Genomic DNA, 13,490 nt, shown 5'->3' with positions numbered 1-13,490 from the left:
GGATTGAGGATAAATACTCACCTCTTAGTCCAATCGGGTCTTGGCCATCTCTGTCTCAGGGAACAGTTGCAGTCTCGAAGGATGGGTGGGATGGGGGGAGGTGGGGCTTTGTTACAGGGTCTCATGGGGGATGGTGGTTGTCTGATCTGTCTGCAGGAGGTCTGCTGCCCAACTGAAATGGAGACAAAGAAGACACAAATTGAGGAAATGCTGGAAGTGCAAATCTGAATAAATGAACAGGAACTACAGATGCAAGCATAACCAACAGAGTGCAAGAGATGGAAGACCGGATCTCTGGTGTTGAAGATACGGTAGAGGAAATAGATTCATCAGTCAAAGAAAACGCTAAAGCCAACAAAGTCATGACCCAAAATGTCAAGAAATTTGGGACACCATAAAAAGACCAAACCTAAGAATAATAGGGATAGAAGAACAAAAAGAATACCAACTCAAAGGCACAGAAAATATATTCAACAAAATCATAGAAGAAAACTTTCACAACCTAAAGAAGGAAATGCCTATAAAGATACCTTTATCAGATGAGAATTCTTCTTTTGTCTGATTTCTTGTGTTCAATAGGTATATTTTTATATTAGACCATTATCAGAACAGAAGTTTTGTTTTGTTTAAGTTCTTGTGTTCAATAAATACATTTTTCATGTTAAACCTTTATCACATGAGAATTTTGTTTTGTTTTTCTGATTTCTTGTGTTTTTTGTATATTTTGAATATTAGACCATTATCAGGTTAGAATTCTTGATTTATTTATCTGATACCATGTGTTCAGTATGCATATTTTGGATATTAGTTCTTTCTCAGGTGAGAATTTTTGTTTTATTTAATCTCTTGTGTTTAATACATATATTTTTGATATTAGACCTTTATCAGATGAGAAGTTTTGTTTTATTTATCTGATTTCTTTTGTTCAATATATATACTTGTCATTAGATCTTGATCAGATGAGAAATTTTGTTTTATTTATCTGGTATCCTGTTTTCAATATCTATGTTTTGGATATTAGACTTTTTTTTTTAGTTTTTTTTTTTTTTTGAAACAGAGTTTCCCTGTGTAGCTTTGCGCCTTTCCTGGAACTCACTTTGTAGACCAGGCTGGCCTCGAACTCACAGAGATCTGCCTGGCTCTGCCTCCTGAGTGCTGAGATTAAAGGCGTGCGCCACCACCGCACGGCTTGGATATTAGACTTTTATCCAATGAGAATTTTTGTTTTCATTTATCTAAATATGTTCAATATGTATATTTGAATATTAGACCTACCTCTAATAATTGTTGTTTTCTTCTCATTTATTTTGTTCAATATGTGTATTTTGGATATTAAAATTTTATCACATGAAAATTTTTTTTTGTTTATCTGATTTCCTTTGCTCAAACTGTATATTTGGATATTAGACCTCTATCAAATGAGAATTTTCCTTTTATTTCTCTGATTTCTTGTGTTCACTATGTATATTTTTGATATCAGACCTTTATCAGATGAGAATTTTTGTTTTATTTATCTAATTATGTTCAATATATATATATTGGATATAAGACTGATTTCAGAGGAGAATTTTTGTTTTATTTGTATGATTTCTTTTATTCAATATGTATATTTTGGATATTAGGCCTTTATCAGATGATAATTTTTGTCTTATTTAATTTCTTGTGCTTAGTATGTATATTTTGGACATTATACCATTAACGGATGAGAATTTTTATTTTATTTATCTTATTATGTTCAATATGTATATTTTGGTTATTAGACCTTTTTCAGATGAGAATTTTTTGTTTTACTTAATTTCTTGTGTTCAGTATGTATACTTTGGATATTAGATATTTATCAGATGAGAATTTTTGTTTTATTTATCTAATTTCTTGTGTGCAATATGCGTTTTTTGATATTAGATCCTTATCAATTTAGAATTTTCATTTGTTTTGTTGGATTTTTTTGTGTTCAATATGTATATTTTGGATATTAGACCTTTAACAGATGAAGTTTTTGTTTTATTCATCTGATTTCTTATGTTCACTATGTACATTTTTTTATATTAGACCTTTATCAGATCAGAATTTTTGTTTTATTTCATTTCTTGTGTTAAGTATGTATATTTTGGACAGTAAATGTTTAACAGATGATAATTTTTGTTTTATTTATCTTATTAAGTTCAATATGTATATTTTGGATATTAGACCTTTATCAGATGAGAATTTTTGTTTTATATATTTGATTTCTTGTGTCCAGCATGCATATTTTTGATATTAATACTTTATCAGGTGAGAATTTTTGTTTTATTTATATAGTATACTGCATTCTATATGTATACATTGGATATTAGACATTTGTCAGATGCTAATTTTTGTTATATTAGTCTGATATCTTGTATTCCACATGTATATTTTGGATATTAGACCTTTATCTGATGAAAGTTTTTGTTTTATTGATCGGGTTTCTTCAGTTCAATATGTATATTTTGGATAGTAGACCTTTATCAGGTGACAATTATTGTTTTATTTCTTGCATTCAATATGTATATTTTGGATATAGACCTTTATCAGATGTGATTTTTTGGTGTTATTTATCTAAGTTCAATATGTATAAGACATTTATCAGATGAGAATTTTTTTATTTAGCTAGTTATGTTTGATATGTATATTTTGGATATTGCACCTTTATCAGGTGAGAATTTTTAATTGATTAATGATATCTTGTGTTCAATATGTATATTTTTTATACTCGACATTTCTATGATGAAAATTGTTATTTTATTTATCTGATTTTCTGTTCAACAGGTTTAATTAGATATTAGACCTTCATCAGATGAGAATATTTGTTTTATTATTTGATTTCTAGTGTTTAATATAATATTTTTGATATTGGACTTTTATCAGATGACAATATTTTTTATTTAATTTCTAATGTTCAGTAAATAATATTTGAATATTAGACATTTATCAGATGAGAAATTTTGTTTATTTATTTGATTTCTTTATTTGAATATGTATACTTTAGATATAAGTTCTTTATCAGGTGAGAATTATTGTGTCATTCAATTTCTTGAGTTCATTATGTATATTTTGGATATTAGATTTTCATGAGCTGTTAATTTTTTTAATTTAACTTAATTTTATTTTACAATACAATTCAGTTCTACATATCAGCCACAGATTCCTTTGTTCTCCCCCCTCCTACCCACCTCCCCTTCCCCCCAGCCTATCCCCTATTTCCACCTCTTCCAGGACAAAGACTTCCCCCCCACCCCCTGAGGACTGAGATCAACCTGGTAGACTCAGTCCAGGCAGGTCCAGTCCCCTCCTCCCAGGCTGAGCCAAGCGACCCTGTATAAGCCCCAGGTTTCAAACAGCCAACTCATGCAATGAGCACAGGACCCGGTCCCACTGCCTGGATGCCTCCCAAACAGATCAAGCCAATCGACTATCTCACCCATTCAGATGGCCTCATCCAGTTGGGGGCCCCTCAGCCATTGGTTCATAGTTCATGTGTTTCCATTTGTTTGGCTATTTGTCCCTGTGCTTTATCCAACATTGATCTCAACAATTCTTGCTCATATCAACCCTCTGCTTTCTCACTAATTGGACTCCCAGAGCTCCACCCAGGGCCAAGCCATGGATCTCTGCATCCAGTTCCCTCAGTCTTTGGATGGGGTTTCTAGCACGACAATTAGGGTGTTTGGCCATCCCATCACCAGAGTAGGTCAGTTCGGGCTGTCTCTCGACCATTGCCAGCAGTCTATTGTGGGGGTATCTTTGTGGATTTCTGTGGGCCTCTCTAGCACTTTGCTTCTTCCTATTCTCATGTGGTCTTTATTTACCATGGTCTCTTATTCCTTGTTCTCCCTCTCTTTTCTTGATCCAGCTGGGATCGCCCGCTCCCCCAAGCTCTCTTTCACTCGACCCTCGACCTTCATTTCCCCCACTCATGTCCAGATTGTTCATGTAGATCTCATCCATTTCTCCATCATTGGGTGATCCCTGTGTCTTTCTTGGGGTCCTGTTTTCCAGGTAGCCTTCCTGGTGATGTGAGCAGCAGTCTAGTCATCCTTGTTCCACATCTGGTATTTTCCTGTGAGTGAGTACATACCATGTTTGTCTTTCTGAGTCTGGGTTACCTCACTCAGGAAGATTTTTTCTAGATCCATCCATTTGCCTGCAAACCTCACGACGTCATTGTTTTTCTCTTCTGAGTAGTATTCCATTGTGTATATGTACCACATTTTATTTATCCTTTCTTCCGTTGAAGGGCATCTAGGTTGTTTCCAGGTTCTGGCTGTTACAAACAATGCTGATATGAACATAGCTGAACAAGTGCTCTTGTGGTATGATTGGGCATTCCTTGGGTATATGCCCAAGAGTGGTATAGCTGGATCTTGGGGGAGATTGATTCCCAATTTTCTAAGAAAGCGCCATATTGATTTCCAAAGTGGTTGTACAAGTTTGCATTCCCACTAGCAGTGTTGGAGAGGTCCCCTAACTCCACATCCTCTCCTTCATAAGGTGTCTTCCTTGTTTTTGATCTTAGCCATCCTGACAGGTGTAAGGTGGTATCTCAGAGTCATTGGGAAGGCCTCCCTTCTCCAAGACCCCGGCAGACCCTTCAATGTCCTCGAGTTGTTAATTTTTATCAGATGAGAATTTTTATATCATTTAACTGATTTCTAGTGTTCAATATGTATATTTTGAATTTTAGACTGCTATCAGGTGAGAATTTTCATTTTATTTGTCTGATTTTTTTGTGTTCATTATACATAGTTTTGGTGTTAAACCTCTATCAGGTGAGAATTTTTGTTTTGTTAATATGATTTCTTGTGTTCACTATGTATATTTTGGATATGAGACCTTTATCATGCAGGAATTTTTGTTTTAGTTATGTGATTTCTTGTGTTCAATTGGTATATTTTTATATTAGTCCTTTATCAGAACAGAATTTTTGTTTTAGTTTATTTCTTATATTCAATAAGTATATTTTTTCATATTAGACCTTTATCTCATGAGTATTTTGTTTCCTTTTTCTGATTTCTTTTGCTCAATATGTGTATTTTGGATACTAGACTTTTATCAGATGAGAATTTTCCTTTTATTTATCTGATATCTTGTATTCAATATGTATATTTTGAATATTACACCTTTATGAGATGAGAATTTTTGTTTTATATACTCTTGTGTTCTTGTGTTCAGTATGTATGTTTTGGATATTAGAATTTCATGAGATAATAATTTTTGTTTTAATTAATTTACTGTGTTAGTATGTTTTTTATAAAAGACCTTTCTAGATGAGAATTTTTGTTTTATTTATCTGATTTCTTATGTTCAATATATATATTTTGGATATTAGACTTTTATCAGATGAGAAATTTTGTTTTAAATATACATATTGAACACAAGAAATCATATAAACATAACAAAAATTCTCATCTGACAGAGGTTTAATATTGAAAATATGCATAATTAACAAAAAAATCAGACAAATAAAATGAAAATTCTCATCTGAATAATTTCTAATATCAAAATATGCATACTGAACACAAGAAATTAATTAGAACAAAAATTATCATCTAATAATTTTTTGTGTTTTCAATATGTATATTTTGGATATTAGATATTTGTTAGGTGAGAATTTTTGTTTTATTTACTTTCCTGTGTTTACTATGTATATTTTCAATATTAGACTTTTATCAGATGAGAATTTTTGTTTTATTTATCTAATAATATCAATATGTATATTTTGGATATAAGACCTTTATCAGGTGAGAATTTTTGTTTTATTGATGTGATTTTGTCTGTTCAACATCGATATTTTGGATATTAAAACTTTAACAGATGAGAATTGTCACTTTATTTACCTGATTTCTTGTTTTCAATTGATATATTTTTATATAAGAACTTTATCAGAACAGAATTTTTGTTTTATTTTATTTCTTGTGTTCAATAAATATATTTTTCATATTAGACCTTAATCACTCGATAATTTTGTTTTGTTTTTCTGATTTTTTGTGTTCTATATGTATATTTTGTATGTTAAACCTTTATGAGGTGAAAAGTTTTGTTTTATTGATCTGATTTCTTGTTTCAATATGTATATTTGCATAATAGACCTTTAGCAGATGAGAATTTTTGTTTGTTTATATGATTTTTTGCATTCCATAGGTATATTTGTGATATTTGACCTTTATCAGATCAGAATTTTTGTTTTATTCATCTAATTATGTTCCCCATGCATATTTTTAATATTAGACCTTTATCAGATGAGAATTTTTCTTTTATTTATTTTCTTGTGTACAGTATGTGTATTTTATTTATTAGACCTTTATCATGTGATAATTTTTGTTTTATTTATGTGATTTCTCGAGGTTTTTATATATATTTTGGATATTACACTTTTGTCATGTGAGAATTTTTTTGTTTTAATTTCTTGTGTTCAGTATGTATACTTTCGAATATTAGACCATTAACAGGTGAGAAAATTTATTTTTCTAAATATTTTCAATATGCGTATTTTGATATTAGACCTTATGAGATGAGAATTTTTGTTCTCTTTTATGATTTCTTGTGTTCAATATGTATATTTTTGATATTAGAGCTTAATAATATCTGATTTTGTGTTTTATTTAATTTCTTGTGTTAAGTATGTATATTTTAGAAATCACCACATCATCAGGTGAGAATTTTTTTTAATTTAATTTCTTGTATTCATTATGTATATTTTTGATATTAGACCTTTATCAGATGAGACATTTTGTTTTGTATATTTGATTTCTTACGTTCATTTTGTATATTTTGGATATTAGTTTTTTATTAAGTGAGAATTTTTGTTTTATTTAATTTCTTTTGTTGAATGTGAATATTTTTGATATTAGACCCTAATCAGGTGAGAATTTTGTTTTATTTATCTAGTGTCCTGTGTTTAAAATGTATATTTTAAATATTAGACATTTATCAGATGAGAATTTTTTATTTGTCTAATTTCTCGTGTTCAATATGCATATTGTGCATATTAGACATTTATTAGAGGAGAAATTTTGTTTAATTCATCTAATTTTTTATGGTATATATATATAATATTAGACCTTTATCAGGGGAGAATTTTAGTTCTTTGTCAGTTGAGAATTTTTATTTAATTAATATATTGTGTTCAGTATGCATATTTTGGATATTAGATTTTAATCAGATGAGAATTTTTTTATTTATTTAAATATGTTCAATATGTATATTTTTGATATTAGACATTTATTAGGTGATAATTTTTGTTATAGTAGTCTGATACCTTATGCTCAGCATATATATTTGGATATTAGACATTTATCTGATGAGACTTTTTGTTTTATTTTTCTGATTTCTTGGGATAAAACATATATTTGGATGTTAGACCTTTATCAGAATAAAATTTTTGATTTTTTTTTATTTCTTAGTTTCATTACGTATATTTTGGATATTCGAATTCTATCAGATGAGAGGTTTTTTTATATTTATTTGATTTCTTAGGTTCAATATGTAAATTTTGGATATAGACATTTTTTAGGTGAAAATGTTTCTTTTATTTATTTTGTTCAATATGTGTAGATGTAACCAACTGTCTTTTTAAATAAGAAACACAGAACCAATGCAAAGAAGCAAGCCAAGAAGTCAGAGCTAAGAGCTAAAACCTTACCCTTCCTCCTGCGGAGGTCCTACCTCTCTGAAACAAAGCTACTTCCTGTTTTAAAGTCTTTATATAGACTTTTTGTTCTGCCTTCTCATTGGTTGTAAACCCAACCACATGACCGCCTCATCACTGCCTGTCTGTATAGACCTCCAGGTCTTCTATGGTAGGTATCATGATTAAAGGCATGTGTATCCAATGCTGGCTGTATTCCTGAACACACAGAGACTTACCTAGCTCTGCCTTCCAAGTGCTGGGATTAAAGGCATGCGCCACCACCACCTGGCTTTCCTATGGCTTGCTATTAAGCTCTGACCACTGGGAAACTTTATTTATTAACATACAAATAATATTTTAGTACAAAATAAAATATCACCATATTTCCCCTTTTCTATTTTAATAAAAAGAAAAAAGGAAAAAGCTTATAACTAACATAAGAAAAACTATATACAAAAGTACAATAACTATATACACTACATACAAGTAATAAATACCTAAGCAATGTCTAGTCCATTTGTATTTGACAAATTCAGAGAAAATAATTCCATTATCTATCCTATTGTGTCTAATTCACTTTCTATCCTAATTAACCTTCAACTGTAACTAACTAATCTTCAACTCCCTCAGAGATCCAAGAAGGAAATAATATTAGCTAACAAAAATAAAAACAGGAAGTACATGCAAGCAACTTCTAAAAAATTGTGAGTTGACAGAAACAGCCAGCTTCTTGGACAGTCATCTGAGGTTTCCCCGCAGTGTTGGGGCATCGTCTTCAGCCTATAGGCTTAGCATATCTGACAGACTCATTTGTGAAGTAGGATGTACACAAGGTCAACAGTTCAACATCACATTGGGTGAGAGCAGTCTATATACCAGAAACACCTTAATTCCACTAGTGTCATGTCATGATTCAGGATTATAAATTCTGGAAAATGTTGATATTTTTTGAATTCAGCTGTCCATTCTTCTTGGCTATGTGTGTATGTGGCTTCATCTCAGCATCCCGTTCTTCTCCACATCCCTCTACTAAATGCCATTCTACTATTGAGAGGCGTAAGCTTAATTACTCTTCAAGAATAACTGTTTCAGCTGCTGTTCCATTGCACATCAGAAGCCATCGGCCCACTGCCTGTTCAGCTGCCTTCGAAGAAAAGGGCACTGTACCTTTTCTGGATTGTGAAGGCCACTTCAGGGATGGTGCTATATTATCCTGTCCTCAGAAGATGCCTTTTGATGAAGCCATAACCACACTTGATTTGGCAAAATCAGTACTCCTTTGTTTCGTGTCCTGTCTATCCTGTTTGTCAGCAATTGATTCGGGGATGCTTTGTTGTCCAGTGGCTACCTTTTGTCACAATGAAAGTTAACCCTAATTGCAGTTTGTTCAATGCCCATGTTTTCTCTGAAGTAGATTGGTACTGCCAGGAGCTGATATGTCTCATAGTCATAACAAAAAAGAAAAATTTTCTAAGTTATTAAAACATTTTAAATGCCATATTCTGTAGATCTCTGAAGGGTTTGAAGATGACCTGTCTATCTAAAATATATCTGCTCAATCTTGAAAACATATCTAATTTTACTACAAGTTTTATTATAATGTCTAACTACTAACTTTCATTTCCTTATATCCTAATAGTTGGTAATAATAACATTCAAGGATCAGAAAATTATATTACATTGTTAAATGAATGGTATAAATACAGTTAGAAATATACACATATGTATAATTTTGATATTAGACTTTTGTAAGTTGAGAAGTTTTGTTTTATTTAATTTCTTGTGTTCAATAACTATATGCCTGATATTTGACATTTATCACATGAGAATTTTGTCTTCTTTTTATAATTTCTTGAGTTTAATATGTATATTGTTGATATTACACCTTTATCAGATGACAATTTTTGCTTTATTTACTTATGTTTAATATGTATAATTTTAGTATTAAACTTTTATTAGATTAGAATTCTTCTTTTCTTTAGTTTTTTTGTGCTCAATAATGATATTGTTGATATTAGACCTTTATCAGATGAGAATTTTTGTTTTATTTATCTAATTTCTCGTGTCCAATGTGTATATTTTTGATATTTGACCTCTACAAGATGAGAATTTTTGTTTTATTGAACTTCTTGTGTTCAATAAATTTATTTTGGATATTAGAATTTTCTCAGTGAAAAAATTTTGTTTTATATACTTTCTTGTGTAATATAAATACATTTTTAATATTTGAACTTTATCAGATGAGAATTTTCATTTTATTTATCTGATTTTTGGTGTTCAGTGTGTTTTTTTGGTTATTAGACTGTTAACATTTGAGAATTTTTGTTTTATTTATCTGTTTTCTTGTCATTAAAGTGTATATTTTGGATATTAGAACTTTACCTGCAGAGAATTTTTCTTTTATTTAATTTTTGTGTTTGATAAGTATATTTTTGATATTTGACTTTTATCACATGAGAATTTTGTCCTATTTATGATTTTCTGTGTTCAATATGTACATTTTGGATATTAGACTTTTTTCAGATGAGAATTTTTGTTTTGTTTATCTGAATTCTTGTGTTCAATGTATATTTTTATATTTGACCAATATCAGATGAGAATTTTTATTTTATTTAATTTCTTGTGTTCAACAAGTATATTTATTTTAGTTATTAGACTTTTATCAGATGAGAATTTTTGCTTTATTGGAATTTTTGTGTTTAATATGTATATTTTGGATAATAGACTTTTATCAGATAAAAATTTCTATTTTGCCGGGCGGTGGTGGCGCATGCCTTTAATCCCAGCACTCGGGAGGCAGAGGCAGGCAGATCTCTGTGAGTTCGAGGCCAGCCTGGTCTCCAAAGCGAGTTCCAGGAAAGGTGCAAAGCTCCACAGAGAAACCCTCTCTCAAAAAACCAAAAAAAAATTTCTATTTTATTTAATCCTCTATGTTCAATATATTTTATAGTTATTTAGACTTATATCAGAGAATTTTTTCACTTACCTAACTATGTTCTATATGTATATATTTTTTTATTTTATAATTTGATTTAATTTTACATATCAGCCATGGATTTCCCTGTCCTCCCCCCTCCCACCCCTGACTTCCTCCCAGCCCATCACTTATTCCCATCTCCTCCAGGGCAAAGACTCCCATGGGGATTCAGCTCAACCTGGTAGATTCTATCCAGGCAGGTCCAGTCCCCTCCTTCCAGCCTGAGAGAAGTGTCTCTGCATAAGTCCCAGGTTCCAAACAGCAAGCTCATGCACTAAGGGCAGGTTCTGGTCCCACTGCCTGGATGCCTCCCAAACAGATGAAACTAATCAACTGTCTCACTTATCCAGAGGGCCTGATCCAGTTGGGGGCTCCTCAGCTATTGGTTCATAGTTCATGTGTTTCCATTAGTTTGGCTATTTGTCCTTGTGCTTTTTCCAATCTTGGTCTCAATAATTCTTGCTCATACAATCCCTCCTCTTTCTCGCCAATTGGACTCCTGGAGATCCACCTGCGGCCTGGCTGTAGATCTTTGCATCCACTTCCCTCAGTCATTGGATGAGATTTCTAGCACAACAGTTAGGGTGTTTGGCCATCCTATACCAGAGTAGGTCAGTTCAGGCTTTCTCTTGACCATTGCCAGTAATCTATTGTGGAGGTATCTTTGTGGATTACTGGGGACCTCTCTAGTATTTTGCTTCTTCCTATTCTCATGTGGTCTTTATTTACCATGGTCTTTTATTCCTTGTTCTCCCTCTCTGTTCTTGATCCAGCTGGGATCTCCTGCTCCCCTAAGCTCTCTTTCCTTCAACCCTTGCCTTCAATAACCCCGCTCACGTCCAGGTTGTTCATATAGATCTCATCCATTTCTCTGTCATTGGGCAATCTCTGTGTCTTTCTTAGGGTCCTATTTTCTAGGTAGCCTCCCTGGAGTTGGGAGTAGCAGTCTAGTCTTCCTTTGTTTTACATCTAGTATCCTCCTATGAGTGAGTACATACCATGTTTGTGTTTCTGAGTCTGGGTTACTTCACTCAGGATGATTTTCTCTAGATCCATCCATTTGCCTGCAAACCTCATGACGTCATTGTTTTCTTCTGCTGAATAGTACTCCATTGTGTATATATACCACATTTTATTTATCCCTTCTTCTGTTGAAGGGCATCTAGGTTGTTTCCAGGTTCTGGCTATTACAAACAATGCTGATATGAACATAGCTGAACAAGTGCCCTTGTGGTATGATTGAGCATTCCTTGGCTTTCTGTGGAAACAAAAGCAGAACCTCTTTTCCAAAGTAACATATCCTTATATCCAAATTTTAAAGTCAAGGTACCTTTGAAATTTATATTTTGGCATAACTGAACAGCTTTTACAATTAAATGTTTTTCTTCAGTTACAAATATCAAAGACAACATAATCCAGATTCTCTGTGTGATAGCCATCTTTACGTGGCTTATTACATTTATTGTTTCTTTTTAAGACTTTACTTTTAAAAACTATTTGTTTATATAACTGTATATATTCCTTTTTATCTCTTTTTGAAGCCTACGGCACTGTGGCTGTTGGCTCTGCCCACTTTAGCTTCCCAACATGGCGGTTCTGCCAGCTCTGGGAGCCATCAAGTCTCAGAAATAGTGGGTCTACGCTTTTATCAAAGTAGCGTGTAGCCCAGAAAGCTCTCTCTCTCTTTTTTGTTTTAAATACTAGTAAAGACTAAATCTACCACACAGCGTAATGTGCTGCTGGCACACGTCTCATTCCTGCCATACTGCAGGTCAAGTGCACATGCCAGGAACCTGCCAGTAGCTCAAACCCACGTTTTGCAGCTTCTCGCTGCCCATATGAGACATGAAGCAGGAACCTGGTTTTGGCTCTGTTTAGAATTGGTTATTAAATATTGTCCGGTTTAAGGTGGAAACTAAAGCTGTTGGGTGCCATTTGTAGCTGGAGAATTTTTCTCCAGCTCCCACCACCAAGACCCGCCAGTCTCGGAGCCCACTTATAAAATAAACACACAGACTCTTACATTATTTAAACTGCTTGGCCATTAGCTCAGGCTTATCATTGTCTAGCTCTCACTCTTATGTTCAGCCCATTTCTATTAATCTTTACTTTGCCACGTGGCTCGTGGCTTCCCGGTACTTTACATCTTTCTTGTCTTGGCAGTGGCTCCAGCCGGTCTCTCTTTCCTTCCTCCTTCCTCCATTCTCCTCTCTCCTTGTCCCATCTATACTTCCTGCCTGGTCACTGGCCAATCAGTGCTTTATTTATATAGAGCGATATCCACAGCATAAAGGAGATATAATAAACTGATAGTAATTATTTTATAACTTGAGATAATTCTGACTTTAAGTGTCTTACATTCCAATAAGAAGAAATAGCCTGACAGAATAGTCTATATAAGTGAAAGAGAGCTGTTTTGGGAGGTTATTGCTCTTTTGATGGTCCTTCATCCAGCTCCTAAGTAAATCATACATCTAGGCTTATTCTTACTTATGAGTGCTCAGCCATTAGTTTGGCTTAATTTCCAGCCAGCTTTTCTTAAATTAACCCTTTTATCTTTTGCCTTTGGATTCTCTAAATTATGTAATTCTTACTCTTACTCTGTGGCTTGCTGTGTAGCTGGGTGGCTGGCTCCTGGAGCCCTCCTCTTCCTCCTCCTCCTCCTCCTCTGACTCCTTGATTTTAGAGCTTTTTACCCAGTTTTCTCCTATATATACTCTGAGCCTGCAAGTCCCACCTATCCTTTCTCCTTTCTTGCTATTGGCCAGTTCTTTATTAAATCATCAGTTGTTTTACACAGGCACAGTAACATAGCTTCACAGAGTTAAACAAATTCAACATGAACAAAAGCAGTACACCTTAAAA

This window comes from Peromyscus eremicus, unplaced genomic scaffold, assembly GCF_949786415.1.
Source record: "Peromyscus eremicus unplaced genomic scaffold, PerEre_H2_v1 PerEre#2#unplaced_1028, whole genome shotgun sequence".
NCBI lineage: Eukaryota > Metazoa > Chordata > Mammalia > Rodentia > Cricetidae > Peromyscus > Peromyscus eremicus.
Note: the sequence above shows the minus strand (reverse complement) of the source record.